Source organism: Lissotriton helveticus, chromosome 5_1 (assembly GCF_964261635.1).
Source record: "Lissotriton helveticus chromosome 5_1, aLisHel1.1, whole genome shotgun sequence".
In the NCBI taxonomy this organism is placed as follows: domain Eukaryota; kingdom Metazoa; phylum Chordata; class Amphibia; order Caudata; family Salamandridae; genus Lissotriton; species Lissotriton helveticus.
Window position 1 is genome coordinate 1346250505 of NC_136065.1, and position 17783 is coordinate 1346268287.

Sequence of the window (17783 nt, forward strand, 5' to 3'; positions counted from 1 at the left end):
CATAATAGCAGCCTTATCAATTGCTACCTGATATTGTATTTTAGTGAGCTCTTCTAACGTTAAAGAATTATGGGTTGCCCTGATGAGTTCTTCTTCAGAGCCCTGTAATTTTTTCGATAGCGATTTATGCAGGTCTCTGGCCAATTTGTTAACCCTTATTGGGTATTGTGTAGTTTCCCCTCGGATTCCTGCTTTTAGAGCGTCCCACACTATCTCTATAGAAGTACTCCCTAGATTATTTTCTAGAAAATTGGGTATCCATGCTCGCATGTGATTGCAATAGTCTTCTTCAAGGAGCAGGGACTTCTCGGAGGTCCAATTTCTTGGCTTCTGGGCCATTTGTATTAGCTCTAGGGTGCATACTAGAGGATTGTGGTCAGATAGTACTCGAGGCAGTTTTTCTATTTGTATGATAGAGCTTAATGACTGTGATATAAAGAAATAGTCAAGCCTAGCATGCACCCGGTGTGGATTTGAGAAAAAGGTGTAGCCAGGATCCTCAGAGTTAGAGATCTGCCACCCATCCAGAAGTATGTGCGTATGACATAGATTTTTTAGGGCCTTGAACACATTAGGTTTCCTCCCATGATACACCCAATTATCCTTCATTGACCAATCGGCGGGTAAATTAATATTGAGATCCCTGGTAATGGCCAATGTACGAGTTCACTAGAGACCTCATTTATCAGGGTGGGATCGTCACAATTACTTCCATAAATTGAGCAGATGGTAACTAGTTGTGATTGTTCAAACTGGCATTCTGTGATTGCCCACCTCCCGAATTTATCTGCTTTAGATCGGTTAAAGCTAAATCCTCCGCCTCTAGCTAAGAATGCCACCCCCCTGACACGAGCTCCCTGAGTAGTAACACAGATTAAGTTGTACCCTAATGTTTTTAAAAGGTGTAGCTGTGAGCCTTCAATATGCGTCTCCTGCATACATACTATGTTGGGGCATGTAGTTTGTAGACCCACTGCAACTGCTTGTCTCTTCTTAATGTCATTTAGGCCACAGATATTAAGTGACATAATCTTTAGTGCCCCCATTTGTTTATGCCATCCATCTTAGAAAGATATTCTCCCATAAAAAAAGTGTTAGCTATATCTTTATCATTTTCATTTTCTCTGTAATTTTTAAGATTCCTGTCTGACCTTCCCCCTGAACCCCCCCCACCCAGAGGTTCCACCGACCTGCCCTACCTCCCGATGCCTCCGCTTTCCCTCCCCCCACCCCCCACCACCTTTGAAGGTTACCTGACCCTCCTGGACCAGGGGCGTGACATCCATGAAGGCGGGCCCTGCGGGCTGAGATAGTTTAATAGAGGGTATTATATACCTATCTAGACCTAATGAACCAAAGCCTGGATAATATAAAAAAAAATAACATTTTGTACATAATTTTATAAGCTAAATATGTTTTCTGTCCTGTTTCTCCAATCTACTTTTTCTCGATGCTTCTGCAGAATATGATTCCTGATATATATTTAGTGGAATTGTTAATTCAGCTTAATTATTCCTTCTATAGGTTTTTTTTTCTATGGTTTTGCATTATTTCCCTGAATTTTGTAGCCCAGTCCCTGAGATTTCTCGTAGGTAGTTTTCCGCCTGCACTTCGCTATTAAAGCTTTTTGTTGACCCCTTGAATATGATTTTCAGGCGTGCAGGGTTTTGCAAAAATACTTTTGCTCCAATTTTTTCAAAAGGTTCAAATAGCTGGCGCATTTTCCATCTTCGCTCGACAGTAGAGTGAGCGAAGTCCGGTCTAGCAAAAAATTTGAATCCCTTATATTCCATTGAGTAGTCGGTCTGGCGAAGTCATAGATTGCTTCACGGAGAAGGAAATTACCAAAATAGACCAATATTGCCCTGGGATATTGATGTTGTTTGTTAGAGTGCTTTGATGGCGTTAGGGGAAAACGATGAGCTCGCTGTATTTCTCTTTCAATATCCCAGGCTACCAACTCCGGAAATGATGTTTTAAGAATATTGATCATTGCTCCTCTAGCATCGTTTCCTTCAAAGTTTTCTGGGATTCCAAGGAATCTTAAATTGTTCCTTCTAGATCTACTTTCATGATCTTCCACTTTTGCCATGAGATCCTTTATTATTCCAGCTTGTTCCTTTTCGTTTTTTTGGAGCTTCACAATGTCTGTTTCGAGATTCTCAGTACGAGTTTCCACCATGACCATCCTCTCCGACATCTCAGAACAAATGTTGCCAACTTTTTTCACTGCACCTTGTAATTTTCCGCTAGCCATGCGATTCCTATGACTATCTTTCTTCACGTCTTCGTGGAAGTTTTTGATTGAGCTTAGCACCTCACTCAATGAGGGCTCAGTTGTTTTTTGACGTGATTTTTCTCCCGGTGATTTAATCATTGGGTTTTTTCGGGTAGAGTTAGGTCTGCTTTTGGAATAGTCCGTGTTGTTACCGGGGTCTGTGGTCTCCTCGTTCATCATATTTTTTTCTCTTTTATGTTTCATCCTTTTTTTCCCCCGCTCCTTTTCTTCCTGACGTTCGTTTCGCTGGATAATCTTGAATCATTGGAGCCTGAGTTCTCCAGAGCTATAGAGCCAGTTTGCGCACTAGGACTTGATTCATTTGAGTCGCTTAGTTCACTTAAGTCACTTGAAATAGACATCCCTGTTTCATATAGTTCTGATTCAGAGTCTTCGTCAGAAAGTGAGTGAATAGCTGAATGTGATTCTTTCCCATCTGAGGGCATTTGCGTGTTGAGAGAGGGGTATGGATGCTCAGCTTTCTGATTTATCTCTTTTTTATCAGATTGCTCTCTCTGATTGACTATCATCGCGTCAGCCTTTATGGATGTTTTTGTTTCGTTTCTCCTCATATTTGAATCAATTCTCAGTGTTCCTTCACCTGTCCCTGTGGTATGATTCCCTTCAGTGTTGGTTTTGATTGGGACCATACTTTGAGCATCCTTGCAATTTCCATTCAACTCTCCAGAGTTCTTGCTTTGCAGTTGGCTCTGTACTCTTTCATTTGTCGAAGCGTCGCTCAGGCATTCCTTCGGGCGAGGGCTAAATATGTTAGATATTTTTGGTTGGGATGTTGTCGGTAGACCAGTATTCTTAGCAGCCGCTTTTAGATTTTTAATAGTCTGTAACCTCTGTGCCTTCTTAGCCATTAACTCCAGTTTGGCGTTTTCCTCTGTTTCCTCTGTTTCTCCCCCTTTGTCCTTCTTTTTGACAGCCTCTTTCTCTTTTTCTCTCTCTTTCTCCTTCTCTTTCTCTTTCTCTCTCTCCTTGCGTTTAGCTTTTTCTCTTTCTTTTTCCAGTTTTTTTTCTAAATTTTTATCTTTGGCTTTTCCTTTCTCTTGGGATTCAGTTCTTGCCATGTCCTCTTCTTTTGCTCTGGTCCCTCTAGTTTCAGGGCCTTTACGTCTGTTATTTATGTGGGGAGTAGGTGTCTCCTCAGGTGTCTCCTCAGTTTCAGCGTTCTCAGGATTTTGATTTCCTAGATTTATCACATCCTTTGAACATGCCGGGTCTTCTTGGATCGGTGTATCACCTTGTAGGAGAGCGCCTTCTTCATCTCCCTTTTTTCCCCCTTTTCTCTGTTGTGAGTCGGCTTATTTAAAGCTGCTGCTTGTGTTTTCAAGCCTTTTTGACTTTTTTGAGTTTTCTGGTCTTTTTGTGCGATGAGTTCCTCCGCCCCACCATCCTCTCTGTCCTCTTCAGAGTTCCTCTCCATATTTATAGCCTTAGATGGTATTGCTGTCTGATTGTTTTCTAGCTTTTGTAGATCCATCTGTAAGCCTAGGTGAGTTCGAGGTTGCCCTACTTGGATTCCTTTCTTTCTCAGTAAAATATCAAAGCTATTCTGACCTTTCTTGTATCTGATTTCCTTAAAGCAGATATTTAATAGACTCTGTGAGAGAGTGGTAATAGAGGAATAGAGTCTATACAGCTGAACTTTTGTTGTCCCAAATATCGATGGAAAAAAAACGATGTTATTCACTGTGTCAAATAGGGCAGAAGCAGTGGGCAGAGTTCCAATCACAGCCCCAGTATAGCGTACAAGACTGCTGCTCCGTTTAATTAAGTTCGTTCTGCCTATAGGTAGTATTAATCTTCACACGCCTTCACAGCTCTTTTCGTTCTCTCAGCCTCGTCCTCTGCCTTACAACAGGCGTCTCCTGCGTTTCCCTGTGTTTCCTAGCAACGGGAGGCGTGGGACATGGAGCGCGCGCGAGGTTTAAGGCCCCTGCTCTCGTGTTAGCAGATGAAGCCTTTGAAGCCAGGTAGAGAGAGACGTAGATGAGGAGAGGTTTCGGTGTCTCAGTATAGATATCTCTATGGGGGAGAACAGCGATTGACAAATGTATTGGCGTCGGTACGGTGTCTGCCAGACAGGGGGTGAGTGAGAGTCAGAGATAATAAGCACGGAAAGACATCAGAGAATCAGAGATAATAAGCGCGGAAAGATGGTAGATCGGTCGATCGGTCTGAAAAGATTCAGCTTCGTGTGTTGCAGCCACAAATGTACAGATCAGACTTTTGCGCCAACAGTGAAGTGAAGAAAACAGCAGATGCCGATATTATCTTTAGCACATAAAAGTCATAAAAGTCATAAGAGAAAAGTTAATTTGCCATTGGGATGTAGCCGGGAAGTAGCCGTCACTCTTACCAGTTTACGCTGTGCTATGAAGTAGTGATACGGCGTTGCGGCGTATGGCGTATGGCGTTTTTCACTTGTTCTTCAGTCAAGGGTTCATTAAAGGTTCATTAAAGATTCCTTGTAGGTCGGTAAAGGCCGGAGCAGATTGTATCTGGTAGATGTGGCGGAGACCATAATAGCAGGCTAATGCCAATAGTGCTGGTATGTAGAGAGGTATTCTCTATGCTGTATCTGCCCAGCGCCGCAGAGCACAACCGCCGTGGCCGCTCACACAGACGCCATCTTCCTTGCGACATGCTGGGTTCATGATATGAAATAAGCAAACAGGATGTCTGGGGGGTATTTTGATTAGAGTTGTGATAAACCTTAACCATTAATTCCAAAGTTTTCAAGATTTATTTCGATTATTTTTGGTATTTCAACAAAGACATTCATAAATCAATAAAGCATGTCTTTTCAAAGAAACACCACATTAGTAAATCGTACAATTCAAAAACATGTGAAATAGAGCTATATACAACATTTACATAGTGCAAAAAAAAATTGTGAGAAAAAATAATAATATATGGAACATTTTTACAAACAAATAATAACAAATCAATAATCACAAGAAAAACATCAATAACTTGTGTGCCAGCCTGAAATTACACCAGTCCTACATTCATATTAACACCAGATGGACAGTTACTCATTTTCGAAACACGTTTCCTGTCCTGCCTGTGAGAGGATGGGGATACCTAACCTACTGAAGGGTGTGGTCAGAAGCTGCTGAGGGAAATATTATTTAACATTCCTCATGACACACCCCATCAACAGTCCCCCATACTCAAAGCCAACGCGTTTCGAATCCCTAACAAATCAGGGATTCTCTTTAGGACTTGGACTTGGTAGTTTGGCTCTTAATTGTGGCGTGGAGTTGTTCCAAAGGAACTGATGTCCAGAAACGTTGCTTCAAATCCTATATTGTGATCGAAGTTTCAAATGTATCTGACGTGTGGGACAACTCAGTGGTGCCGGTCCATTATCTTAAAATTGAAAAAAAACATTATTGATGCGGACGCTTTTAACCCCTTCAGTGCTAATGACAAGGGTAACTCGTCATGTAGGGCCCATTGATTTCAATGGAAAGTCAATGGACCTACATGCACACCCCTTAGCAGCCAAGTGGTTAAACAGCAGCTGCTCCCAAATCGTATCTGTTTCCTGTATTTGTTTCTCTGTACTGCGGGAAATATCAATCCAACATGCTACTCTGCTTCCAAAACGGCAGCAATTTGACTGCTGCCGGTTTGGAAGCAGAGTAGCATGTTGGATTGATATTTCCCGCAGTATAAAGAAAGAAATACAGGAAACAGATACGATTTGGGAGCAGCTGCTGTTTAAAAGCTGTCCCTCTAATGTTTTTAGGTCTCGCCTAGGCTGCGCTTGTGCTATCTCTTTGAGACATGATGGGTTCATGATATGAAATAAGCAAACCGGATGTCTGGGGGGATAATTTTGATTAGAGCGGTGATAAACCTTAGACCATTAATTCCAAAGTTTTCAAACTTTATTTCTCTTATTTTTGATATTTCAACAAAGACATGAATAAATCAATAGAGCATGTCTATGTTTGCATGCTACTCTGCTTCCAAACCGGCTGCAATTTGATTACTGCCGGTTTGGAAGCAGAGTAGCATGTTGGATTGATTTTTCCCGCAGTATAGAGAAAGAAATATAGGAAACAGATACGATTTGGGAGCAGCTGCTGTTTAAAAGTGTCCGCATCAATTATGGCTTTTTCCGATTTTAAGATAATGCACTGACACCACTGAGTTGTCCCACACGTCACATACATTTGAAGCTTCGATCACAATATAAGATTTGAAGAAACGTTTCTGGACATCAGTTCCTGTTGAACAACTCCACAACACAATTAAGAGCCAAAATACCAAGTCCAAGTCCTGAAGAGAATCCCGGATTTGTTAGGGATTCGAAACGCCTTGGCTTTGAGTATGGGGGACTGTTGATATGGTGTGTCATGAGGAATGCTAAATAATATTTCCCTCAGCAGCTTCTGACAACACCCACCGGTAGGTTAGGTATCCCCATCTCTCAAAGGCAGGACAGGAAACAGGTGTTTCAAAAATGAGTAACTGTCCGTCTGGTGTTAATATGAATGGAGGATTGGTTTAATTTCAGGCTGGCACACGAGTTATTGATGTTTTTCTTGTGATTATTGATTTGTAGTTATTATTTGTTTGCAAAAATGTTCCATATATTAATATTTTTTCTCACAAATTTTTTTTTGCACTAAGTAAATGTTGTATATTGTTCTATTTCAAACGTTTTTGAATTGTGCAATTTACTAATGTGGTGTTTCTTTGAAGGACATGCTCTATTGATTTATGAATGTCTTTGTTGAAATATCAAAAATTAGCTAAATTAAGCTTGAAAACTTTGGAATACATGGTCTATGGATTATCACAACTCTAATCAAAATAACCCCCCCAGACATTCTGTTTGTTTATTTCAATATTGAGGTGGTCCGGTCTGGGGAGTTACTGACCCAAGCCTTGCTGGTTCATGATATGGGCATTAAGCTCCACCCATTGCCACCCCATGTATTTTATTAGATCCTTTGTCTTTTGGAAATTGTGTCTTTTCATTGGTTAATTTGTTAGTAGTCCCTCCTTAGTACCTCCTTATCTCTTGTTGTAACCTCCCATAAGTACTTCCCCTATTACATGTCTTGTTACTCAGTATGTTTTATTTTGGTTTTTGGGCACTATTTTTTCATAAATGTCTTTCTTCTACCTGCTGTTGCAGACACGACAGGCTCTGCCCAACCCAGCATTTTCCTGAAAGTGAGGCACCTGATCAAGGACGTTGTGTTTTTAGGTTTCGGGCCTAGCGTCACACTGCGTAAACAGTGTGGGCGGAGCCCAAGATTTTATGTTTTGGCTACAGTGGGGCTTGACCCGCCCCTCTTCTCCATTGGAGGAGAGGGGCGTCACTATGTTCAGGCCCCGTCTTTTTGCGATTCGGGGGCGTGTTTTTTGCAATTTTTAACTCTGTGACATCATCTGTCACTCAACTGTACAAACAACGCCCCCGAATGCGAAAATGGCTTCGCTTTTCTTATGCCATTTGGCCCTACCGCCGCCGGAAGAAGTCGCCGAGTCCTCCGCCCCAGCCGGTAAGTGCTTGCTTTTCTGCCCCCCCTGTTCCACGTTGTGCTCGTTTATCGTCCCCGCCACCCCCTGTCCCTCGTCCCGCTCGCTTGTCTGCCCCCCCACCCCCTGTTCCTCGTTGTGCTCAATTTTCATCCCCCCACCCCCCTGTCCCTCGTCCCGCTCGCTTGTCTGCCCGTCACCCCCTGTTCCTCGTTGTGCTCGCTTTTCTGCCCCCCACCCCCCTGTTCCTCGTTGTGCTCGTTTTTTGTCCCCCCACCTGTCCTTCGTCCCGCTCGCTTGTCTGCCCCCCACCCCCCTGTTCCTCGTTGTGCTTGTTATTCGTCCCCCCCACCCACCTGTCCCTCGTAATAGAAACTGCATTCACTTGTTGATTACTGCAGCTGGGGAATGTTTTTTAAGCAGGGGAAACTGTAATATGAAATTGGATGAATCTGCCTTGAACAACGGATACTATACTGTAAGCATTATTCACATTGGTCTACAGTGATCACACACTCCTAGAAATCCAGACTGGGGCGCCAGATGTCATTTATTATTCATTACCGTTGTGGAGTGAGGGGAGAAGCAGTGGCACATCAGAGTTGGAGTCCTAAATGAGTTATAATGTCTCTCTCGTCCTTTAAAAGTAGTAATAAAATGTATAGCACTGTCAGCCAATCTAAATATGTGGTTTACGCCATGCTGTTTTTATATGCAGTCATAAACAACTTTTTTTTAATCAAATCCGGGGCAGATAAATCCAAGCAGCATGTAAAATCTCATTTACTGGGCTGTGTTGTGCTAGTTTTTCGTCCCCCCCACCCCCCTGCCCCTCGTCCCGCTCGCTTTTCTGCCCCCCACCCCCCTGTTCCTCGTTCTGCTCGTTTTTCGTCCCCCCAACCCCCTGTTGCCCTTGTCCCGCTCGCTTGCCTGCCCCCCACCCCCGTCCCTCGTCCCGCTCGCTTGTCTGCCCCCCACGCCCCTGTTCCTCGTTGTGCTCGTTTTTCATCCCCCCCACCCCCCTGTCCCTCTCCCACTCGCTTGTCTGCCCCCCACCCCCTGTTCCTCGTTGTGCTCGTTTTTTGTCCCCCCTGTCCCTCGTCCCGCTCGCTTTTCTGCCCCTCACCCCCTGTTCCTCATTCTGCTCACTTGTCTGCCCCCCCACCCCCCTGTTCCTCGTTGTGCTAGTTTTTCATCCCCCCACCCCCCTGTCCCTCGTCCCGCTCGCTTGTCTGCCCCCCCCACCCCCCCGTTCCTCGTTGTGCTCGTTTTTCATCCCCCCCACCCCCCTGTCCCTTGTCCCGCTTGCTTGTCTGCCCCCCACCCCCCTGTTCCTCGTTCTGCTTGATCTTGCATTTCCAAAGAGTGTTAGCTGTTTCCACGATGCTGTGATTCTGTATTTGTTTCACGCAGCAGATTACTCTTGTACAGTTTAGGGTACACTTAAACTGATGAACTGAATCACCTCCTGGTGTTTGTAACATTGACACTGTTAGCCCTGGAGTTGAGGATTAAGGCAGTGCACATTTCTCACTGCTTGTGCGTGGGTTATAAACGTGTTCAAATTTCAGGCCATCCAATCCTTGGCCACTCTGCAGAGCGCACGTAGCTATGGTCAAGTATTCTAGTTGTTAGTGTGATTCTGTGGAAATGTGGGTGAAGAGCCACTGTTGTTGAAATATTGACAATGCGGAAGTGAAAGAAAATGCAGTGCTTTCAGGTGAGTGGGGGTGTTGTGTGTTTGGGTTGGGGAAGTGAAGACGATGGGAGGTACATTCAGGAAGGAGAGAGTGGAAAGAGATGTAAGATCTGTTGATGGGCGAGATGTGGGGAGAAAAAGGGAGAACCTGTGTCTAATGGTGATCATAACAGGAGTGACTGAGACGCTGACGACCACTGCCCTCTTCCACAGGCCTCAGTAATGTTTAAATACCGGTCAGGTGGCACACTGGAAATCACAGATATGTAGTTTATCTTTAAGCACTGCACTTAATTATGTAGGTGTTTGCCCCTTTTAGAAACCTCTCACTTCTTTTATCCCACTTAAAGCCAGGTATTATCCACCTTAGGGAGATAATAGGCTGTGTCTAGAGCATGTACTTAACCCACCAAGCTGTTATGCCAGTTATTAGATCTAGAAACTACGTTCCTTGAAGTTTCGGTCACTTTGGAACCAGGTTCAGGAGATGATGCAGCTCAAGTAATTCCAATGAGAAGGTTTTCATAGTGTGACTGTTCGGTGGGAATTCGCTTTTAAGTACAAGTGACGTTTTCCTCCTTGCTTTATTCTAACCTTTGTTCCAGAATTTATTTCAGAGGACACGAGAAGTAGGCAGTTTTCCATGAATAATTACCATTTTGAAAAGGGCTGCACTGTACAGAGTATGGGCAAATCCCCCAGTCAGGGGAGAGAGAATCTTTATTTCCCTGCTTCAAAGAAAACATTTTGAGCCCCCCTGCATTTCTCTAAATAAAATGGCAAACACTGAACATAAGCAGACATCTGTGTGGAAAAGAGTGGTGTTGAGGTGACCAGAACACATCCAGTCACACCTCTCACTATATAATAATCACTCTTTCACTTTTTACTACTCGCTCTCTAATACTCTACTAATAACTCTATCCTACTCACTATCAACTACTCACTCTACTACTCTACTATTTACTCTGTGTGTGGGTGCTAATGCAATAGGTCTCGCATATGCAAGCGATTAAGCTATTGGCAATGTAAATGACAATGCCATTTAATTATGATTTAAAAAAAAAAAAAGAAAGAAAAAATCATGAGCAATGCCAATAGCTCTACCTTTAATGCTGCCGAGACCATTCATTGTAAATGCTTGTTTAAAATGACTTTTATATAGTGCGAACTTGACTCGAAGGTATCAGGTATCAGAGCGCTTTACACGGGCACCAGTTGCGTTTAATGAGGACACATTTAATCAGCACGGGGAGAATAAGTGACTTGCCCAGAATCACCGGATGTTGCACGTCCTTGCCGAGACTTGAACCCGGTTCCCCAGAATTGAGGTAGACCGCCCTAGCCGTTAGGCCAACTCCTCATCTTTGAAAGCTGCTCCCTCCCCTCTTCACTGACAGCCGCAGCGCTTTATAGTTGGTAATATTTTTAAATTACTTGCTTTCTCCTTAAGTACTTTTCTTTAGCTTAGCACAACACTCCTGCGCGCGTTATGCTGCTTCGGGGCTGGCTGGCGCGCTTGATACTTTTGTATTACTTGCTTTAAGCAACTTCGTGCGGCACTCGTGCAGCGCGTACCTCCGCCTAACCCCTCTGACAACCCTGTAATTCTGTCCACCTTTTATTGGAACTTACTATTTTTCTTCATTGTTAATTGGATAACTGATGTTTTTCCTTTCCAGTATGTAATGTGTTACAAGAGTCTTGTACGTCTTTGATGCCTGGAAACTCTCAGCAGATTTCAGTCTATTTAAGGTGCAGCACATTTCTTTCTTCATGGTCTGCCTGGGTGTAGTATGTTTTCTGTCTGCTGATATTTGACTTACTTTAGTAAACAGTGGCCCACGTGTTAAGCTGATGTGTTTTTCTATCTACTTTGGTCTATTAACAAAAAGCACTCAAAGAAACATATTCTTCCCCACACACTGCAATGATCCTGTGTCTTGTGACACCAGCTTAGACGTCCTAGCACCTCTGTCTTTATGTACGGACATCAACTTCTCCGCGTCAGATATCTCCGCTCGCGTAGCTATAAGATTTTGTTAAAGGAACACGGGGTGGTTGGAAAATAGGGAATCAGTAATAACAAGCATTTGTAATACAAAATGTCTTGCGTTACTATTTATTTTGTTAAGCAATCACGGCACTTGAGCTTATTGCTTAAAAAATGAATAAATAGGGAAAAACACATATGCAGTGTAATAGTTCTCGCATTACTGAAAGTGTGAGCAATTGGCGTTGCATTATTATTAGCAATGCCAATAGCTCAAACTTAGTAAAGTGAGACCTATTGCGTTGCAAATGCTTGTTTTGAACTCCAAGGCTCTTGCTGCAGGCACAGCAAAAAAGAAAACATGTTCATGCATTATATAACTAAAAAAATGACTAATATTTGATTAGTTACAAACTGAGATGGAACACTTCGAGTGAAAATGCAAAAGTTTCAAGGTCAATGATTTTGTCAAGATAAAAGCTTGGTGTACATTTGTGTATCTAATTGAAAACGTGTACAAGACACGATCAGATTCATTGTCTTCATGTGCGAAGTAAGGACATCTTCAAAGAAAAATGATAAGAAAATAGAACCCTCCCTTAACTCAAATACCCTTTTTTGAAAGTTCCAGTGGAGAAGACAACTTGCAAGGTAAATATTTTTTAACAATTTTTCCTCAATGTGTCATTTTTCAAGAACATCTAGTTGGCATTTAATGTTAGCAGTTCTTTGCAAAATAATGCATAATTGTATTTTATTTGTACAAGTTTGAACAGCCTTATAAATGGTCTGGAGTATTAAATCTAATCCTTTGCGCGCCCCAGAGATGAGAGATTAAATGTATTAGTGAACTAGGGAAATATTTCGGAGATCTAATGAAATAAATGCTTTCCTTAAGAGAAGGTTGTAATAGTGGGACAGCCGAAACAAGTTGATTCAAGGTTTAGTCTAGTGTCAATTAAAATACAACTCTTTGTGCCTTATTAGTGAAGAGCTCTTTTATAGGCATAGAAGTTTTCTTTTTCAATCTATTTTTGATTCAGTTTAGGCATGTGTGTTCTTTTTTGTCAAACTACTTACAAAGACAATGTGGTTACTAAATCGAGCAGATACAAAGCAGGCAAAAAGCACATTGTTGCTGGGAAGACATGTAGGCAAGGGTACTAGAGGAGCAACTCAGGAATACATCTGTAAGATTATCCCCCTACAAATATGTTTGGTAGTGTGTTAGTTCATGAAGACTGCATGTAGGTACTTTGCGCTAGGAGGCATGGAAGGAATATACAATTTATCTACTCCAGGAAAGCAAGATGATTTAATTGATTTTTGCTTGCCTGGGGGTGATGCTGTAATCTAACTGGCTGACTACATGTCTGTAAATGTGTTATATTGGACATTCAGGGAGTTCTGAAGCAGGCTTGGAGTCAGTCTCGGAGGACAGCAGAGTCCTGCTTCCGTGGTTGAAGGCACTGCCAGCAGAAACCCTCCGCCATGCCCGCATGAGTGGCAGGGACCTGGTAACGCTGTGAGCCCAATGCTCCTTTGGAAGACCAAAATCAATCAGCAGGTTTGTAGAGTGCTACTCATCACCCGTGAGGGTATCCAGGTACTGGCAGGTCCAGTTCCATACCAAAAGGATGGGTTGCATCTCAGTTCTAATTAAACGCAAATACCTTCAAATGTACATCTCCTCAGTGGATCACAATTCAAACCAAGAAGTACTTTGGGTTAGAAAGAAACAAAAATTACCCGGGCAAAAACTCTATGGCAACAAACAGGATACTAGCCCAGACCACCCCCCCCCCCCTCTCTCCCCACCATCACAGATTAAAATACCAAGGTTTTCCAGGGCCCCTTCCACACAGAAAGGACTGGTACCTTTGCAGACCCAAGGGCTGGAGAGAGCGACCAGAGCCAAGAGCAGTATCGCCAGGCACCAGGCCTCATCCAGCACTGAAGGCAGAGTGCCCAGTCCGGTCATCGATCCAGTCTTTACCAGCCATGGACTGAGAGCGATTGCTGGACCCAAAGCTCATGCCCCTTGGTGAACTGTAAGAGGACACAGTGCAGCAGAGCACCACTGTGGCCAACTAATCCCAGGGGGGAGTTACAGGACACTTGGAAAAATATGTATTTCCCAATATGGTGGGGGCCCAGTCATAACCTAACACTTTCTATCCTTAGACGGAGATCACTAGTATCAGCCCTACACAAAGGGGGACTCGAGGAGAGCAATAATTTACATTTACCCCATACTCGCATGCAAGACAAGTTGTGCTTCCACTGTTTACAGAGAAACGCCAAGAGCAGGTGAAGGGCATTTTTGGGACAAGTAAGAACACTGCCACCCATGGAGGGTTGAGGTGCCTTGAAAGTGTATGTTTAGAGTACGAGGGCGGCACTGGGGTATGGGACAGCAACAATGACAACAGTATGATTGAGTAAAGGTTTACTCATGGTTTTTTGAGAGTCAAGGGCACTCTGCTGTAACCAGAGATGATGTTCATAAATGAGGAGTGTGGCACACAGCCAGCTTGTCTGTGTGTTACATTGGGAGTTGTTTGCAGAGTGGTTTTCTGAGCCCGTAATCCAAAATGTAAACATGTAATTGTCACGTACTGCAAATGCCTATTGTATGTGAACACACAGACCAAGCAGTATGCCTGCACCTGTGCAGGTGATGACAACCAGTATTTAAATTCCGAAAGGAGTGCTACTTGATGTAATAATAGAGGGCACTCAGTGGGATAAATGGGTTACACGTTTGAGGTTGGAAGGGTATTGTAACACATATTCAACTCAGGACTTGGATCACTAGTATTTATTTAAGCAACAGAAAGGCACCTGAAAATTTCATAATCCATTCAAGTTTCCTTTACCTCTTCGCAGGCCAGCTAAAGACTATTCCTAATATTTGTTGTGCAAGTTTGATTGGTTTAAAGGGACCACCCAGTAAATGATGTCACAATATGCATCAAAGCGCAAACTGACAAGAAACAAAGGACAATTCTAGAATGATTGTTAGCAGTGCATTACTTGAGAAATTGAACTGTTTTTTCTTCCAGCAACAATGGAAGATGTGTGTTGTATTTTGTAGTAGCAAATAAATGTGTATGTAAATGTGTTATAGATTGGATGAAGGAGTAGGGTTTTCTTGGCCCAAGGATGTTCTTGGCCCTCGGAACAGTGTGTTGTCATTGGTGAATCTATTCATTCGCCCCGGAGACAGAGGTCAGGGCCGGCTCTAGGGCGGTGCGATGGGTGCCACCGCACCGGGTGCTGGCTTCCTGGGGGCGCTGTATTTGCAAGTTTATTTTGTTTTTAAAGCACCTGCTGCTGCGTTCCTTTCCCTGGGCATTTACCAGGCCTCACAAAAATGTCAAGTTAACGCCTGTGATTAATGTTCTTCCTGGAGAGAGATAGGAGTTTTGTATAGTTGATGTTTTGACTTATGTGAAGTTAGTGCAGAGAGTTAATATGCCTGCTGCAAAGAATGTGTACCATGTAGATTACAGAGTGCATATAATGTAACTAGATCAGCAGCTTACTGATTTTAAAAGCGACATCCTTTTGTTACTTGCAATTTATACTTTAAAGTCCTAATATAGAAAAGTGAGGTATTAACTTTCACCATAGAGCTGCATACACACTGCAAAGTATACATTACAGCACAGATTAATATTGCAAACAGGGTTAATTTGGGTAAAAATAGATTCTTATTATTAAAGAAAACTCCCAACTATGCTGTTTCTTTTTTGACTCTGAGTTTGTGCTTCTCCACATCAAGCACTCCTAAACTATACGGTCTACCAGTATGGATGACATGTGACTCCCACACTTTTAGTCCTTTGGTTTATGTAACCTAATTTACACACCTATGCTTGATTGTCTCTGTGTAATGTGTGTCTGATTCAAAGTGCTCTGACATCCTTTACTGGGATGAGTGGCGCTATATCACTAATTCAATGCATCTGAGAGAGAGTGGTTATGGAGACGGTCACTGTTAATGTGTGCTAGTGAGGGAATCCATTGAGGAGTAGTCATTGGGGGGGCTCAACTAACATTGTCGCACTGGGCGCCACAGGCGCTAAAGCTGGCCCTGACAGAGGTACGGTTCAAAGGACTGGTGAATTGCATAAGCAGTGCCACCGAGTGAAGCCATGTCATATGTGTGTTAGATTGAATCCTGGCTTTTGATCCGATATCCGTTTGCATTCTGGGATTTGCAATTTCCCATTCTGTATTGCCAGTGTGGCTGTTGGATAAAAAAGTGTGCAAAGCAAATACAGGCTTATCCCCTGGACAAGTGGGGTAGAGGTAAGTGTGAGGAACCATGAAGAGAGGCTCATGCTATCCAGTGCTTCTAGTTTGTCCATATAGAATGTGGAGGGGAATGTGAGAATCAGGATCTGTACTTTTGTTCATCTGAGATTAAGCAGAGCATAAACACAAGGCCAGATCATGTTCAACCATCTGTAGGTCATTGTGGAAGGAGCTGTGCAGGGGCAGTTAGGATTCAAGGAGGAGAAATGGACGGAGGAGCATACAGGCCACAGAAACGCCTAGGATAACAGCAATGTACATAAGCTTAGTCAGAGAATTTAGATTAGGGTTTTAAACACCCTACACGAAAGCGAAACAATGGCAAAGTAAACAAACTGGCTAGAGAACATTAACAGAAAAGATGGAAACCCTGACTCAGAATGGCAAAGTAGCCGCCTGGGTTTGCTTTTTTGTGACAGGTATTACGTGGTGATTTGACTGCATTACACCTGCATTTAAACAGAACATATAGGAATTACGAGGCTGGCGTGTTATTAGTCCGAGTGAAGCTGGAAAGACACACGTTTATTCCAGGACAGTAGGAAGGGATGCGATGTCGAAAAGGCTCCATTGTTGGTAAAGCTAGGGCGTAACGCTGTCCCATGAAGCCCCAGGGGACCCCCGCCGTTTTGTAACTAGCTGGAGATTGAATGTGGTTTTTCCTATGAAAACAACTTAAAACTGCGCGAGAGCGCTCGTCGGACGATCCTGGCTGCGCTGATGGTGGGAGGGAGTGGGAGACGCACGCGGTGGCTGTTGGTTTAGGCGAAACTGTGCGAGGGAGGCCCAGTCCATGCGGTTGAGGGGGGCTGCGTGGGTTTCCTGTCTAGTATTGCAATATCTGAATTCCGGCACATCTATCTGTGCTAAACTAAGCCAGAGTCCAACCCCCCTTCCTTTTACACCCTATAAATGCCAAACCTACCTCAGTGGGTGCTGTTATATTGGTGCCTTTGCCGAGTCTTGTTCGATCTACCATAGGCGCGGCGCCGTGATCAGGGTAGGCGAGGACAGATGAGTTATCGGACTGTACAGCAAGCGAGCGCTCTGAGGCAATAAACGCACCCTGGGGTCCTCCCCCTGAGCGTACAGGATATGAAGGGTGTTCCCATACAGGCGCCAACCACAGTCCAGGGTGCCTTTATCTCTGAAACCAGACAGCGCGGGAATCTCTAACCCACGCCCCTTGGAAGAGCAAAGCATGACTCCCAGGTCCATGTAGGTCACAAGTTCACGTATTTACCGTGCAAACTGAAGCGACCCATTGAATGTAATGGTTTTTTGTGGGACAACTTAAGACTGCAGCTAGCACTACATTCAAAACCAGGCACATTGTTTCATTGGTTTCGTTCGCAGTGAATAACAAAGTAAAGGGCCATATTACATTTAATTGCCTCATACTTAATAGCGTGTGGTGACGTTGCATTCTCATCTCTGATGGATGGCGTGGAGGATAGCTTAGTAGGTCAATGTGCCAGCATGCTTTATGACTTGTCTGTCAGAGGTTCGCATTCCGTTTGCCCCGCCTGCGCATTTTCTCATATTGACCCTGATGAAGCTTGCACTTTTTGCATTGCGTAACCGCAACAGCACCAAGCACTAGGGCGCACTTCCAAAAGTGTTATATAAAAAGAAACCTCGACCATATGTTGAACGTTTTTCGCATTTATTCAGTGAAACTATTTTCTCAAGCTTCTCTATCACACAGAACAACTCTAGAAAGGCAAAATCTCCTCATAAACAGAACAGGTACATCCCGGGCAGAGGCAGTGCAAGCTTCCCTGGCGCACAAGATAAGAGCGGTGCAAGCTTCCCTCACATACATAACCAGTTCGGCAGATATGTTATGTTAGAATATTTGTAGAGCGCATAGCTGTCCCAGCAATGGGATGTCCCAGCGCTGAACAGCTAGGAGAGAAGGGTGAGTGGAAGAGACTACCGGTCAGCAAAAGAGCCAGGTCTTCACCACCCTT

The 17783-nt window shown here is 43.6% G+C and overlaps 1 protein-coding gene across 1 annotated transcript in view; it reads right to left on the reverse strand.

The window, feature by feature from the left end:
- Window positions 1-16868, reverse strand: part of LOC144755386 (translocator protein-like) — a 53495-nt gene extending 36627 nt beyond the window's left edge. Inside the window, exon 1 of the mRNA XM_078644233.1 lies at window positions 16736-16868. The gene's annotated coding sequence lies outside the window, so the exon portion shown is untranslated. The remainder of the gene's footprint in view (window positions 1-16735) is intronic.
- Window positions 16869-17783: the final 915 nt, after the last annotated feature.